Source organism: Nyctereutes procyonoides, unplaced genomic scaffold (assembly GCF_905146905.1).
Source record: "Nyctereutes procyonoides isolate TBG_1078 unplaced genomic scaffold, NYPRO_anot_genome, whole genome shotgun sequence".
In the NCBI taxonomy this organism is placed as follows: Eukaryota; Metazoa; Chordata; class Mammalia; order Carnivora; family Canidae; genus Nyctereutes; species Nyctereutes procyonoides.
Window position 1 is genome coordinate 34936219 of NW_026575125.1, and position 16724 is coordinate 34952942.

The 16724-nt window shown below is 47.0% G+C and overlaps 1 pseudogene; it reads right to left on the reverse strand.

Annotated features, from left to right (window-relative positions):
* Positions 1 to 15888: 15888 nt before the first annotated feature.
* On the reverse strand, positions 15889 to 16291 carry LOC129518697 (60S ribosomal protein L28-like; annotated as a pseudogene).
* Positions 16292 to 16724: the final 433 nt, after the last annotated feature.

The window sequence follows — 16724 nt, forward strand, 5'->3', positions numbered from 1 at the left end:
CCATCCATCGAGGGCAGGTGTCCAAGTCGGCTCGGGCTGCTGTAACAAAACACCACAGATCAGGTGGCTGAAACAACAGAAATTTATTTTCTCACAGTTCTGGAGGCTGCAAGTCCAAGATCAAGCTGCTGGCAAATTCCGTTCCTGTTGAGGCCTCTCTTTCCGATTTATGGATGGCCGCTTTCTTGCTGTGTCCCCACAAAGTCTTTCCCCTGTGTGGGCAGAGAAAGAGCTCTCTGATGTCTCTTCCTCTGCTCCTAAGGACACCAGTCCTATAGGATTAGGGCCCCACCCTTATGATCTCATTTGACCTTAATTATCTCTGAAAAGGCCCTATCTCCAAGCACAGTCACATTGGGGGTTAGAGTTTCAACCTATGAATTTGTGGGGGGTGGAGGGGGGCACAATTCAGTTCATAACAAAGTGCTTCAGTATAGATTATGTGTGTCTTTGCTGTTATTTTATTTTTTAAAGATTTATTTATTTGAGAAAGAGAGAACATAAGCAGGGGGAGGGGCAAAGAGAGAGGGAGAGGGAGAGGGACAAGCAGACTCCCCACAGAGTTTGGAGCCTGCCATGGGTCTTGATGTGGCCCTCCACATGGGCTTGATCCCAGTACCCTGAGATCATGACCTGAGCTGAAGTCAATGCTTAATGGACTGAGCTACCCAGGAGGTCTACTGTCTTTAATCTCTACGGTAGAAGAGGTAGGTCTACATTTGAAATACACCAAGGAAGAGTAGAGTGCACACCTCAGGGATGGTCAGTTAGCATTTGAAAAATTGAATCAGAAATCCACACTGCAAAGGGGTGCCCGGGTGGCTCAGGTCCCACTCGATTTCGGCTCAGGTCATGATCTCGGGGTTGTGGGATCGAGCCTGGAATCGGGCTCTGTGCTCAGCTTGGAGTCTGCTTGTCCCTCTCCCTCTGCTCCTCCCCCTCCCTGCCGCCCAACTCCCCCAAATACATAAATAAATACAATCTTTATTTTTTTTAAGATTTTATTTATTTATTCATGAGAGACACACACAGAGAGAGGCAGAGACACAGGCAGAGGGAGAAGGAGGCTCCATGCAGGGACCCCAACATGGGACTCGATCCCGGGTCTCCAGGATCACACCCCGGGCAGTAGGCAGCGCTAAACTGCTGCACCACTGGGGCTGCCCTAAATACAATCTTAAAAAAAAAAAAAAATCCACGCTGCAAAGACAGCTCCCACGAGCACATCAACTATCTAATAAATCTGTATCAGAGGGTTCACCAATTAGCATTTAAAGATGTTGGAAATAAGTTTTCAGTGATAAAACAAGTGATACTCAAGACATGGGCTGGAAATATTACTAGTACCTCTGCTATTACCCCATGGGGTGGGGGTCTATGAGTCTGACAGACCCAGAGACCAAACACCCTAGGGTACGGCAACCCAGGCCACAGATGTTGTTTACTCCTGTGGCCTGCCACCCAACACAGTAGGACATAGTGCCTGTTCTAACCAGAGGGTTAGTTGAATCCTGCCACTTACATATTGTCACTTTTTTAAAAAAAGATTTTATTTATTCATGAGAGAGAGAGAGAGAGAGAGAGAGAGAGAGAGAGAGAGAGAGAGACAGGCAGAGACACAGGCAGAGGGAGAAGCAGAAGCAGGCTCCTCGCAAGAAGCCCGACATGGGATTTGATCCTGGACCCCGGGATCATGCCCTGAGCCGAAGGCAGACACTCGACCGCTGAGCCACCCAAATATTGTCACTTTTATATTCGGTGTGCCTTTCAGCCAAGGTACTTTTGCTGTGCTCAAGGGCAGAGACGTGGCAGTGCCCTTCACTGGGTTATAAGAGCAGGTTGAGAAGCTGTTTTTGTGCCTGTTTGTAATAAATGCTTTTATATGCAATTTCTGATTCAGTTGGAGAGTGGCCATGATTTTTTTTTTTAATGATATTTAACAGAACACCTGGTAGTGAGGCTGTGAGAGACGGGACCTTTACTTTGTTCTGGGCCAGGGCTCTTAACCTGAGGTTCAAGGATAAAATGCACAGGGTCTGTGAATATGATGTAGGAAGACATGAATCTTCATTTTCACTAGCTTCTAACCGAAATTTCGCATTTCCTCCAAACATAAGCAACAAACTTCAGTAGTATTCGCAGTACCTGCGACTGTCACCAAATAAAATCACGTTCCCATCGTTGCAGAGATCTCGAAATATCATTTATGTTCATCAGCGCTATGAAATGATGATAGTTATTAGATCTGCCACAGGAACTTGTTACTTAATGATTCACTAAAGAAGCACATAAGTATCTATATCACAACTTTGTTTTAATAATTTGATAATGTTGTAAATGCTGTTGGTTTCCTTTGCAATCTGCTGTATTTATTTATGTTTAAGGACTTCTGTTCTGGAGGCTTCTGCTGTTCATCAGATAGTCCCAATATACGATGTACACTCAAGGCCAGGCTTGTCATTAAAACGGCAGTGATTGGAAACTCGTGTTTCAAATTGTCTCTTGATATTTTCAATTTGAGGGCCAACTTCATCTCAGATCTGATTAGATTATAGTTGTTTTGGCCTCATGATGTGGCTGACAAAGAGCTCGTACTAGAAGAAACATCTGCTCTGCCTCCATCTTGTTCGGGCGTGCTTGCATTATTAGTATTATTTTTAACACATGGTTTCTTTGCAGGAATCTTTTTAAGCCCTATGGCTCATTTGGGAGTTAAGTTAAAACTAGGTCATATGATCAGTAAATCCACATCGCTAGGCACCTGTAAGCTGCCATGCGTCACAATATGCTGACAGTGGAGGAGGAAGCCGGCCTCCTGCTCTTCTCCTGGTCACACAGATGCCACGGGTGACCAACATTTACTGTGGCACTGGCCAGGAAGGGCATTTGCAAGTGGCAATCTGCACAGGAAACAAAGACCAGTCACATTGATTTGAATCTACAAGTAAAAAAGAAAGTAATCTCCATTAATATTGACATTAGGACTTCACATGTATTTTTTATCCTAAAAAAATAAGACAGAAACTAAAGTTGTCAGCGCACTGCAGCGGAGTGTTGAAGACCACAACTCAACAGCATAAGCCTTTGGTATTAGCATTTTTTGGCAGTCACATGACACAGTAAATTCATGTGGCATTTACTAAAGCCTCTAAGTCGTATTTATCCACGCATTTATTTTGTTCATTCACTCATTTATTCATTCATTCAACGAGTATTTATTAAGTACTGCTTCATGCAGATTCTTCTAGGTGCTCAGATTCAAAGATGAATTATCTACATTCTCCACCCTCCCTTGGCACAATCCAAGGGGAGACGGGCAGTGAACAGTCCTGGGATACTGAAGGAAGATGGCCTGTGTAGGTGGATAGAGGGTAGGGGGCTCAGTCTGGAAGTGACCCCCGGTCTGGTTGGAGGAGATGTGTTGGAGATGGGGTAGGGATTGGAGAGAGTCTGCCGGACTCCCAAAAGAGCTCACAGCAGGGGTTGGGGCAATTCGTTTATCAGAGCTGGCAGGTGTGTGAATGAGTGACAGGCAGCAGGGTGAGGCCGAAGCCTGGGCCTCAGGGACTTGTCCTCCTTTGAAAGACTTAATTAAATCACGGGGTCATGGAATGGATTTTGTTAGTTTTTTTTTTTTTTTTTCTGATGGGGTGCCTAGACAAGGCTTGTTATTTATTTCAACCTGTTGAGAGACTTCCCCATCCTAATTAGTCCTACATTTTATACCATGAAAATTGTAGAACAGGGTGTGCCTGGATGCCTCAGTCAATTAAGCATCTGCCTTCGGCTCAGGGTCCTGGGATCAAGCCCCATGTCTGGCTCCCTGCTCAGTGGGGAACCTGCTTTTCCCTCTCCCCCTGCCTCTCCCCTCTGCTCATTCTCTTCTCTCTCAAATAAATAAATAAAATATCTTTTAAAATCCTGTAGAATGGGACCATGGTACCTCATCAAATCACTAAAGGTAGCCAATTGCACTGAGGGGAAATGTGTAAGATGAAAGACTGCAGCTCTGGGGTGGGACTGGGGAGAGAACAGGTAAACCATTTGTTCTCCATGTTGGTGTCATTTTGACTTTAAATCAACCACTGAAAGAGATACCATCCGAGTGAAAAATCCCTGGCTGTAAAACATATCATGCTATACTCCGATGTAACGGAGAGATACTTCCCTATAAAAAAAAAAAAGGAATTTGTGTCATCTAATTATACCCTCACGAGTTCTTGTTCAATAAAACAATGACCACCAGTTTCTAATCTACCCATAACAGCACGTGAACCCAGACATTTGGAATTTCACACTGGGGAGACTGAGATCATTTGATGATGGGGAGTTTGAACTTTGATGATTCTTTTCCCTTTTTAGTATGATAAAATTGGCCTAGATATTTTTGCCTTTCCAAATGTGCATGGGGATGTGGCTGCTGGTGGAGGAAGGCAGAGGCGGGAGCCAGGCCTTTTCATCTTTGCATGGAAAATCAAAATTCAGGCCAGGCTGTAGTCACTGAGCTGTCTTACCATCTTCTGGCTGCCTTGGTTTATGGAGGTCCCTGCAGCCCAAACTCTCCCCATTTACTAGGTGTCTCACTGTGTCCAAGCACCTCAATGCCCTCTTGTTGGTCCTGGCTTAGTGAGAGGCTTCTGAGCAGTACCTGTCTAGGGTGGTCACTCCTTGTGATTAGGGCTCTCCTCTTCTCATTTTGGAGAATCTGTCTGCCTCTCTCCCCAGCTCCCTGGATTCCACATTTCCTCTTTCATAATTTTCCCCAAAATTTTGGTGGCTCATCTCCTCCAGCAGCTTTCTGGGAAAGGATGCATGGGCAGCAATGTTTTGAGACCTTGCACGTCAGAGAAGTATTTTCTATGCTCACACTTAACTGATAGTTTGGCTGGATATAGAATTCTAAGTTGGATCATTTCCCCTGAGAATTTTGAGAAGTGTTTTTCTCTTTTCTCCCTAGTTGCAGGGTTGCTATGGAGAAGTCCAGGGCCATTCTGACTCTCAATCTTTGTGTATAATACATATTTTCTCTTTAGAAGCCTTTTAAAAATATTTTATTTATTTATTCATGAGAGACACAGAGAGAGAGGCAGAGACACAGGCAGAGAGAGAAGCAGGCTCCATGCAGGGACCCCAACGTGGGACTCAATCCCAGGACCCCAGGATCATACCCAAGGTCGAAGGCAGATACTCAACCGTTGAGCCACCCAGGAGTCCCGAGAAGCCTTTAGGATCTTTGTCTCCAGTGCCTCAAAGTTCAGCACAGTGTGTATTTATGTGGGTCTCTTGCCATCCACTATAATAGGTATTCCAATGGTCCTTTCTTTTTTTAAAAAAAAGATTTTATTTATTTATTCATGAGATACACAGAGAGAGGGAGAGAGAGGCACAGACACAGGCAGAGGGAGAAGCAAGCTCCATGCAGGGAGCCTGACATGGAACTTGATCCAGGGACTCCAGGATCACACCCTGGGCCGAAGGCAGGCACCAAACTGCTGAGCCACCCAGGGATCCCCTCAATGGTCCTTTCAATCTATAAACTCATGTCCTTTAGGTAGGGGGACATTTTCTTAAATTATTTCTTTGATGTTGTCATGCCCGCCCCCCCATTCTCTTTCTAAATCTCCTTCTATTTGAAATTTCAGACTAATAATCATTTAGAAATTTGTTTTCTATTTCTCATTCCTTTTTTCTTTTTTTTAAAAAATATTTTATTCATTTATTTGAGTGAGGGGTGGGGGAGAGGGAGAAGCAGACTCCCTGCTGAGTGAGGAGCCTGATGTAGGGCTTGAGCCCAGGGACTCTGGGATCATGACCTGAGCCAAAGGCAGATGCTTCACAGACTGAGCCACCCAGATGCCCTCTCATCTCTTTTTCTTTCATCAAATTTGTTTTTTTTTAAAGATTTTATTTATTTATTCATGAGAGACACAGAGACACAGGCAAAGGAAGAAGCAGGTTCCATGCAGGGAGCCTGATGTGGTACTCAATCTTGGGTCTCCAGGATCATGCCCTGGGTTGAAGACAGTGCTAAACCACTGAGCCACCTGGGCTGCCCATTCTTTCATCAAATTTGATTCTCTAGAAGTTTCTTTCTATTCCCCGAATGCTTATTTTTAATGCTATTAAAATATGTCTCTTCTGGATCATTATCTGTAGGTAAACATGTGTGTATGCATACATACGTGTGGTGTGATTGTGTGTGTGTGGGGGGTTACATTTCGCAGCATAGTCTGTTTTCTTCAGGTTGTTTCCTCTGTTCCTTTTTTTCCCCCCTTAAGATTTATTTATTTATTTTTAGAGAGAGAGAGAGAGCAGGGGCAGAGGCAGAGGCAGAGGGAGAGGGAGAGGGAGAGGGAGAGGGAGAGAGAGAATCTTCAGCATACTCCCCACTGAGTGCAGAGCCTGACACTGGGCTTGGCTTGGGGATCAATCCCACAACCCTGAGATCATGACCTGAGCCAAAACTAAGAGTCAGACACTCAACCGACTGAGCCACCCAGGTGCCCCTCATCTGTTCCTTTTGGTCTTGGTTATTCAGGTTAGAGGTTTTCCTTAGATGTCTGATGATCATCAGTTATGTGTCCACATTTACAGCAGGATACTAAAAAGCTGCTAGGGCCCTCTGTGTGTGTGCACATGGCCTGCCAATTGCAGACTTCACTCTGGAGCAGCAGTTCTCAAAGTATGGTCCCCAGGCCAACAGTGACAGCATCACCTAGGAACTTCTAAGTAACACACATTCTTAGACCTTGATCTAGATTTACTGGATTCAAAACCCGGGCTGTCTGAGTTTTAATAAACCCTCTAGGGCATTCTGTTGCCAACTAAAGTTTGAGCACCACTGTGGTGTGATGATCTGGCTAGGCTTTTTAAGTGGGAAATCTCTAGTGACAGTATTCAATCTCCTTTCTAGAGCCTGAATGTCAAGTTTCCAGGAGTTGAGTGGGCAGGAGAGCTTGGCTGGGAGCACGATACTCATAAGAAAACTTACACCTAATCTCTCCATTTTTGTTTGACCATCCTACTTTCAGCTGTGCCAGTATCTCTGTCCAAAGACCCTTTCACTGAGCCCTGTCCAGATAATAAAGGTCTAGTCTTCCACCTGCAGGGGTCGGTGGTGAAGGGGGACAGTCACATAGGTGTACAGAGCCAGGGAAGGCAACTGCAGACCTCACTGCTTCTAGAAAAGACTTTCAATTGATCGGTTTCACCTCCACTTCCAGAAGCACCTGGCATAGCCCCTTCTGGGTCTTTGGAGGGGAGAGAAATTCTGATAGCTTCTCAGCTTCTCTTCCGGCCAGCTGACAGTTCGGCTCTCTCGGTCTTGCTATATAAGTCAGTCACCAAACAACCCTCCGCTTTCCAGCTTCCAAGCTCTTGGCTATTTTCTCCTTTTCTGTTCCCTTTATGCTTGCAGGCAAATACCTTTTCAAAAAATCCCTCTACTATCATCATCATGAAGTATTGGAAGGAGGCAAAGGAATGAATGCATGTGTTCAATCCTCCATCTTTACCCATGATTTTCTAAGTGTGTTCCCTTTGGGGACGGGAAACTATCCACCCTCAATGAGAGACTAGGTTTTCCAAGACTGCTCCCTGCTGTTGCTACTGTGATCCGTGGCAGGGCTGGGGCTCTGGCTGTGTTTTGGCCTCTCTGGGTCCCCTGGGTAAAAGGGAAAGGGGATCCAGGGCCTACCGTTATTTTGGCAGAGAAACTTTCAGAAAATATGGTTTCCATCCCTCGCTCTGGAGCCACCCATGGCTCCTCACTGCCTACTGCCTGTAGTGTTTATGCTTCCAGGGAGGCAGTCAGAGCTTGCCTTGACGGTGCTTCATTTAGCTTGTCTGACTCACCCTTCTGCTCTCCCCCTCCCTTCTCCTGGCCAAAGACATTGGCACTCCTGTCCTGTCTGTCCTCTCACACCTAAGTGGACTCCATTCTCCCCTTTGCCTTCGAAAATCCCCCCCTCCCAGGGTGCTGGGTGGCTCAGCAGTTGAGCAGCTGCCTTCATGATCCTGGGGTCCTGGGATCGAGTCCCACATTGGGCTACCCACAGGGGGCCTGCTACTCCTTCTGCCTATGTCTATGCCTCTCTCTGTGTCTCTCATGAATAAATAAATTATATCTTTAAAAAAAAAGAAAATCCCCCCTCCAACTCCAGCTGAGATGCCTTCCCTCCCTCTAGACACTCCCTCTATGTGCTTCACTTTCTCTCCCCTTCTCTGACCTCACACACTTAATGTCAGCATCATGCAACTTAGCTTGACAGCATCAAGGTTTATCTCCAATTCACCTTCTGGGCCAACATCAGGTTGGAAACACTGGGTTTTAAATATCATGTCTGATTGATTGGTGAGAACCTACTGTACTCATTTCTTATATTCCTTATTACTAATACATAATATATATTGATGCATATTTAAAAGTGACAAGTGATATCTTAGCTGGGTCCCTAATTTGTTTTTCCTTCTGGTGTTTCTTTCTGTATAATCTTGCCCCTTAAGTCTTTTTTTTTTAATTAAGATTTTATTTATTTATTTATTTATTCATGAGAGATGCAGAGAGAGGCAAAGACATAGGCAGAGGGAAAAGCAGGCTTCAGGCAGGGAGCCCGATGTGGGACTGGATCCCGGGACTCCAGGATCATGCCCTAAGCCGAAGGCAGGGGCTCAACCGCTGAGCCACCCAGGCGTCCCCCACCCCCCTTTTTTTTAATAAATTAATTTTTATTGGTGTTCAATTTACCAACATACAGAATAACACCCAGTGCTCATCCCGTCACCCATTCACCCCCACCCCCCGCCCTCCTCCCCCTCCACCACCCCTAGTTCATTTCCCAGAGTTAGAAGTCTTTATGTTCTGTCTCCCTTTCTGATATTTCTCACACATTTCTTCTCCCTTCCCTTATATTCCCTTTCACTATTATTCATATTCCCCAAATGAATGAGAACATACACTGTTTGTCCTTCTCCAATTGACTTACTTTACTCAGCATAATACCCTCCAGTTCCATCCACGTTGAAGCAAATGGTGGGTATTTGTCGTTTCTAATGGCTGAGGAATATTCCATTGTATACATAGACCACATCTTTATCCATTCATCCTTCGATGGACACTGAGGTTCCCTCCACAGTTTGGCTATTGTGGACATGGCTGCTAGAAACATCGGGGTGCAGGTGTCCCGGCGTTTCATTGCATCTGAATCTTTGTCCCCCACCCCTTAAGTCTTAAGAAACATTTTGCTATAGTTGATCAACAGTCTGTTTTTTAATAATAGAATTTCTGCCTGACAGATTTCTCTTAAACACATAAAAAATACATTGCACAAACTGTTTTAACAACTTTTTTTCAGAAATCAAAATGCATCCACCCATAGTCCTATGATCGTAATGCATTAAACAGTTCTCATTTTTCCATGTTCCCTTTCAAGCTCCTCCTAATGCATTCTTTAAAAACTTGAGGAGAGGGATCCCTGGGTGGCACAGCGGTTTGGCGCCTGCCTTTGGCCCAGGGTGCGATCCTGGAGACCCGGGATCAAATCCCACGTCGGGCTCCCGGTGCATGGAGCCTGCTTCTCCCTCTGCCTATGTCTCTGCCTCTCTCTCTCTCTCTCTCTCATAAATAAATAAAAATTAAAAAAAAAACTTGAGGAGAAATTCATATGACATGCAATTAACCATTTTATTTATTTATTTTTAATAAAATATCATCAGATCTTTTTTTAAATTTTAAGTAGACTTCACACCCAATATGGGACTTGAACCCACAACTCTGAGATTGAGTCGCATGTTCTATGACTGAGCCAGCCAGGTGCCTCTAAAGATTAACCTTTTTTTTTAAGGGGGAGGGGCAGATGGAGAGGGAGAGAGAGAGAGAGAATCTTAAGTAGGTTTTACGCCCAGTGCAGAGCCTGACTCTGGGCTCCATCTCAAGATCTTGAGATCATGACCTGAGCTAAAATCAAGAGTCTGATGCTTAAATGACGGAGCCACCCAGGCGCCTCACAGTTAACCATTTTTAAATGAACAATTCAGTTGCATCTAGCACATTCACAATCTTGTACAACCATTACCTCTATCGATTCCAACACATTTTTATCATCCCCAAATAAAATTCTGTATACCTGCCAGTTGGTCTCTATTCCCTCCTCTTCCTCCTCCCAGCCCCTGACAATCACCAATCTGCCTAATCCAACTTTTCAGAAAATTAACTCATTTTTTCATTGTAAAATATACATAACGTAATATTTATCATTTTAACCATTTTGAGGTGTACAGTGCAGTGGCGTCAAGTCCATTCACATTGTCACGCAACCATCACCATCACCCATCTCCAGAACTTTCACATCTTCCCAGACAGAAATTCTGTGTCCATTAAACACTAACCCCCCCCCCATTCTCCCTCCCGCCAGCAACCACCGTTCTTTCTGCGTCCACTAATCTGAGTACTCTGGGAACTTCATGGAAATGGAATTATACAGTATTTGTCCTTTTGCCACTGGCTTGTATTATTTGCATCATATCCTCAAGGCTCAGGCATGTAGCGTATAACAGAATTTCATTCCTTTTCAAGGTCAAAGAGAGCGTATCCAGTTTGTTTATCCGTTCCTCGGTCTGTGGACACTTGGGTTGTTTGCACCTTTTGGCGATTGTGAATAGCGCTGTAATGAACACGGGTGTACTGGTATCCGTTTGAGCCGCCGCCCCCAGTTCACTTTTAACATAGTTGCAACGGCACCGGGCGCAGTTTGGGGGTCCGATCCTTCGTTGAACGAGATATCACGCCTGCCTTTTTCCATGTTGGCACATGGTCTTTATAATCCTCCTTCTCAAGAGCTGCGTATGGCCCATCTAAGTAACTCCATTTTCGCAGAGAAACGCAGCGCCAGCTTAGGCAAGTTTTTACAGGCCTCCCTCACCCGTGTCTTTGGAAGGTTTGGAGCCGGACACGTTTGCAAAATGCTCCCTGGGAGATCAGCCTCAGCCCGGAGCACCGACACCCTTCGCCCCCCACCCCCACCCCGCCCCGCCCCCCATCAAAGCTTCAGGAAACAAAAGGAGACATCCAGTTCCTGAAAACAGATAACAACAAGCTGAAAGGCACGGAGAGGAGTCTCTCTGATGTTCTATACTGAAGATGGGGGCTCCCCCCCGAAAGAGGGGAGAGGCAAAGCCGACCAGCATTCCGGCACGTTTGCTTTCAGCGTCAGTGCGCAGCTGCGAGCCCAGCCAGTGCCCGCGGCGCGCCGGGCCCGCCACCTCCGCCTTCACCTGCATCCTTCAGCTTCGCGCGCATCCTTTGGTGACCCTCACGATGTACCCAGACGCCGCCCCCCCTACTTGCCTTGGCCCCTGTCAAATGCCATAAGCAGCACTACTGCTCCGGAGCGGGGGATCCGCAGAGAAGAAAACAGCTTTTGATGACCCGGGGACCCGCCGCCGGCAGCCCTGGGTGCCTGGCAGGGAAAGAAAGTGTTTTGTTTGGCTTTGTTTTGCTCACAGAGCCTCCTCTCCCAGCCCGGTTCACCTTTGCAGCATCACTTGAAGCAACAAAGCCGCTTAATTACGCGGCCTTTTAAAACTTTGAACTAGACAGGCTGGATTCCTTGTGTTAAAAATCCTTTCCCTCCTGTAAGGGCTGAAAGGAGCTTCCCTCCTCAGCCTGGTTTTAAAACCCTCACACCAAGCATGGAAAATTCTATAAATACCAAATGCGTACCTCGAGTTTAACCTTTAATTATTCTAGCCTCCAGCTCAACCTCCCGATTCCACCATTTTCTTTCTGTACATATGTCCTCTTTAAACTCTGTCTGGAGCTTGATCAACATTAATAAAACAAAAAAATCTTGGGAAGACTTTCAGAGCCATTTGAAAATGAATAGGAATCATAAAAGTGGGTGTGATTTTTTTTTTTTTTTATGATAGTCACACAGAGAGAGCAAGGCAGAGACACAGGCAGAGGGAGAAGCAGGCTCCATGCACCGGGAGCCCGACGTGGGATTCGATCCCGGGTCTCCAGGATCGGGCCCTGGGCCAAAGGCAGGTGCCAAACCGCTGCGCCACCCAGGGATCTCCAAGTGGGTGTGATCTTTGGAGAAACACTCATCTGGCAGCCTGTGTTGTTGCATTGGTGCCAGAGGTTTGTATCAGTTTGATTGTCTGAAATCACAGCCATACTCCCCCCGCACCCCCCCCCCCAAAAAAACAGGTAAAGCCTATGTATATACTGACTTGGCTTCATTTTCTCCCAGGTTGGTGTCCTCGATGCATTTGTTCTGCAGACTTCTGCTCTGGTAGTCTGCTTAATAAGCCACCTCCAAATTAGTGGCTCAAAACAACAATCATTCATTTTGCTTACAAATCTGCAGCCTGGGCAAGGCCAGTGGGGGACAGCTTGTCTCTGCTCTGCACAGTGTCCCTGGGGTGGCTTGACTGCTGGGGACTAGAGTCATCGGAAGGCTCTTGCTCACAGATCTAGTGCTGGTGCTGGCTGTCTGCCGGGACCTCAGCCGGGGTTGTCCATGTGGCCTCAGCATGCGGCTTCCTGGTTTCCTTGGAGCATGGTGGCTAGGTTCGGAGGGCGAGTGTCCCCAGGAAACAAGGTAGCCGCGCATAGCAATTTTAAGACCTAGCCTCAGATGTCCCAATAGCTTCGCTTCTGCTATCTTGTACTAGATGAGGCGGTCACAACTGCTTGATCTGGTTCAAGGGAAGGGGCATAGGCTCCATCACGGGAAGCGACATCATCATTGGAATGTCATTATCACCTTGAAGAAGACCCTGTGAGCTGGGAGATACCGCAGTGGCTGTATTCATCTGCTGGGGCTGCCAGAACAGAATCTCGCAGGCCGGAGATGTGGGGCTTAAACAATAGAAATTTACTGTTCTCGAAGTTCTGGAGGCTAAAAGTCTCAGAGCAAGGTGTCGGCAGGTTTGGTTTCTCCTGAGGCCTGTCTCCTTGGCTTGATGGCTCCCAGTATCCTCACATGACCTCTCCTCTGTGGGCGGATCCTTGGAGTGGCTTTCTCTTTTTTTTTTTTTTTTTTTTTTTTTTATTTATTTATGATAGGCACACAGTGAGAGAGAGAGAGGCAGAGACACAGGCAGAGGGAGAAGCAGGCTCCATGCACCGGGAGCCCGACGTGGGATTCGATCCCGGGTCTCCAGGATCGCGCCCTGGGCCAAAGGCAGGCGCCAAACCGCTGCACCACCCAGGGATCCCTGGCTTTCTCTTTTTATATGGATACTAGTCTGAAGGGATTAGGGCCCCAACCCTGTGATTTAATTTAACCTTAATTACCTCCTTATAGGCTCTATCTCCAAATACAGCCCCACTGTGGATTAGGGCTTCACCCCATGACTTTCAGGGTGGGGGGACACTGCTCAGTCCTTAGCAGTGACCATCTTTGGAAAATACAATCTGCCACAGGCCCTAAGCTATTCCTCTCTCTGAGTCTCTCAGCCTGAAATCATCCTTCTCAAGTCATGAGTGGCTTAAAAGGATGGCATTGGGCTTGGAAGACACTACCCGGTGAAGGCTTTCCCTTTCATGAACTGAGTCCACCAGACAATCTTGCGGTCCAAAATGTTTGCAGCATAATCTTCACTTCGAAACTAGCTGGGCCAAAGAGTGACCACAGAGCTTCTGGCAATCTGTTCAAATCTGGACCCCTTGGTGATTTCGTATTGTGGTCACCTTGGCCAGGCAGGAGCAATGTTCCCACCCCCCCACCCCCACTTCTTTTCCTTTTACCATTCCTGATGAGAGCGGAGTCAGAAGAGAAATGTGTACAACATTTGGAAGGTGGAGGAGAAGCAGCTACTGCTCCTGTCTGGTCATTGTGGTTTGCTGCAGTGAACGACAGAAGGTGCTAGAAGGTGCCAGCTTGCCCTTATTCCCCCCTGCCCTGCACACAATTCTGTTTCTTGACTGCTGGTCCTGCTGAGCCACAGCTGTGCCATGCCAGGCCCACCACCAGATGTAGAGACGCATCTTCCATGGGCTTCTTCCCAAGCTCTCTTTCATGCCTTGCCCTGGCACCCTAGAGACTCTCCCTTAAGCTTCCCACCTTCCCCTTTGGACCCTTTCTTTCCCAGACTCCCCCATGGTCAGGAGGTCTCACTCCATTACAAAGCCTTCACCCCAGCAGCCCAGGGACTACGCTCAGGGCAAGGTTTGCATGATGGAGCGCGAGGGACCTAATGGGTTCAGAGCAGTTTCCAGTTCAGAGCAGAGTTTCCGGCTGTCCAAGTTATGGGACCTTGTCTCCACATCTTAAATGGTGCTGTTGGAGTTGGGACAGGCCAACAGAGGGGTTCCTTTTGGGACTTCGCAAAGCTAGGAGGAACCTCTGGGCTGGGAGCAGGGCCTTTGATCTGTGAAGGCCCCAGGCACTCTGGCTACCACAGACACTTCGGCTTCTAGTTCTGGATGGTGCTCCTCAGGCCTGGCACGGAGGTGTGTCATCAGTTTTTCCATGACATCATCTCTGCCCCAGGCTTCAGAGACAGAGTGAACACACTGCAACACTGGAGAGAGCCCATGGCTCCACACTCTGTTCTTTGAGGGGACAGGCCTTTCCTGTGCTCAATGATAGCGCCATCATAATTCCACAACATTAAACACAAATGAACTCACCCAACAAGTTAATAAATCAGTTCGATAGGGTAAGCTGACTTCCTTTTTTCTTCTTAAAAGATTTTATTTTTAAGTGATCTCTACATCCAACATGGGCCTCAAACTCATAACCCTGAGATCAAGAGTTGGCCACTTTACTGACTAAGCCAGCAAGGTGCCTCTTTTCTTTCTCCTCTCCTCTCCTCTCCTCTCCTCTCCTCTCCTCTCCTCTCCTCTCCTCTCCTCTCCTCTCCTCTCCTCTCCTCTCCTCTTCCTTTCCCTTCCCTTCCCTTCCCTTCCCTTCCCTTCCCTTCCCTTCCCTTCCCTTCCCTTCCCTTCCCTTCCCTTCCCTTCCCTTCCCTTCCTCTCCTCCTCTCCCCTCCACTTCCCTCCTCTCTCCTTTTCTGTCTTTTCCTTTCCTTTCATTTTGGTGAACTGACTTTCAAGTGACTTTCCAGTGGTCTCAACCCCAACAGTGAAACACTTTTAGCAACCCCCCCTCCACTCTATGTATATTTATTCACTCATAACTTACACTCATGTGCTAATGCTTTTTGCTAAGATCCTGAGGCCATATGCCTGTGTGTGTGGTCCATTATTAACAATAGGAGTCAAAAAGCCATATTTCAAATTGTCTTCTAAAGTGTGAACACTTTAAAATGAACTAGCTCTCAAAGTAGGAGAACTGTGAGCTCTGCCGGGTTCTTAGTCTAAGCTTTCTTCTATGGGACTATCTTCAAGCCACGGTTTTGTTTAGAGGAACCGTTTCAAGCCCCTTGCCCATTTTGTGATGATTAGTTTGGTTAAAGGAACATAATATAATCCGTAAATGCACACAATGTGGCACTCATAATAGGCCATTTGCTGAAAGTGAAAAATCATTTGAGGCAGATGATGTCCAAGTTATGGAACTGCCACTCTTGCCTTAGCACTCCTCAGCTGTCACACTGGATGCTGAGTGGTGACATACAGCCCAAACCAGGCCCTAGGGTCAATCTGCATGTTGCACATTGGTCATTGTAATAGTCAGCTCTTGCTACAATAATGCTGCAGAACAAACACTCTGAAACTCAGTGGCTTACAATAATGGGCATTTATTTTTCTTGTTCATCCTGCAAGGTTTTGGGGGTTTGATTAATCCTGCCTGGGCTTGGCTATTTCAGACTGTGGGTTGGCCAGGCATGGTTCCAGGTCACGAATTTTTTGTTTTTGTTTGTTTGTTTGAGGTGGTTGACATCTTTATTGCTTTGGAGGTGGGGGAGAGCAAGTGCTCAGGAGCTCTTGGTGGGGTGGGCCGGCTTCCTCTTCACCATTTCTGGCTTCTGGCTGCACAGGATGGCACCAGCTCTGCAAATGTCAGCCACGCACAGATCTGGGCAGTAGTTGTTCTAGTGGATCATGGGCCTGGTGCTGCTGAGAGTGGCGGGCATTCTGGTTCATGGTGGTCCACAAGTAGGAGGTGATGGGTTTTCACTGGCGGGAACTCTGCTTCATAAGCACCACTACACCTCTGTTGTCGGGCCCTGGCTATATGCCCACAGTCTAGTGGTGAGTCAGCACGTTGTAGTGAAAGGAGTTGCTTTCCTTCAGATTATTGAGATCGGTGCTGTATGTCTTCTTCATCAGGAAGCTGGAGCAGTCCTGCCTGACCATCCACTGCAGGTGGGCAGACATGGCGGCAGCTGCTCCCACTATGGCAGTCGGAGGTGGAAGGAGCTCCAGGTCACAGATTCTGCACAGGTCTGGAGCCCTGGCCCATGTGACTATAGCCTCTTAGGACCTGTTCTTCTCCTAACGATGGCAGAGGCTCAAAAGGGCAAACCGTACCATGCAACACACTTAAAATGCCTGCTCATGGGCCACGTCTGGTAGCGGTCTTGCTCAAGCCCAACTTCCCTGAGGTGGGAGTAGTATATTCCACCCACAAAGGGAGGCACCGCAAAGTCACCTGTAAGTGGTGTTGTTTCTATTCCAGGTGAGCAATGAATCAGGATCAGTAAGCCAAACTCCTGGGGCACCTGAGTGGCTCAGTCAGTTAAGCATCTAACTCTTGATTTCACCTCAGGTCATGATAATCAGGGTCTTGGGATCGAGTCCTACATCAGGC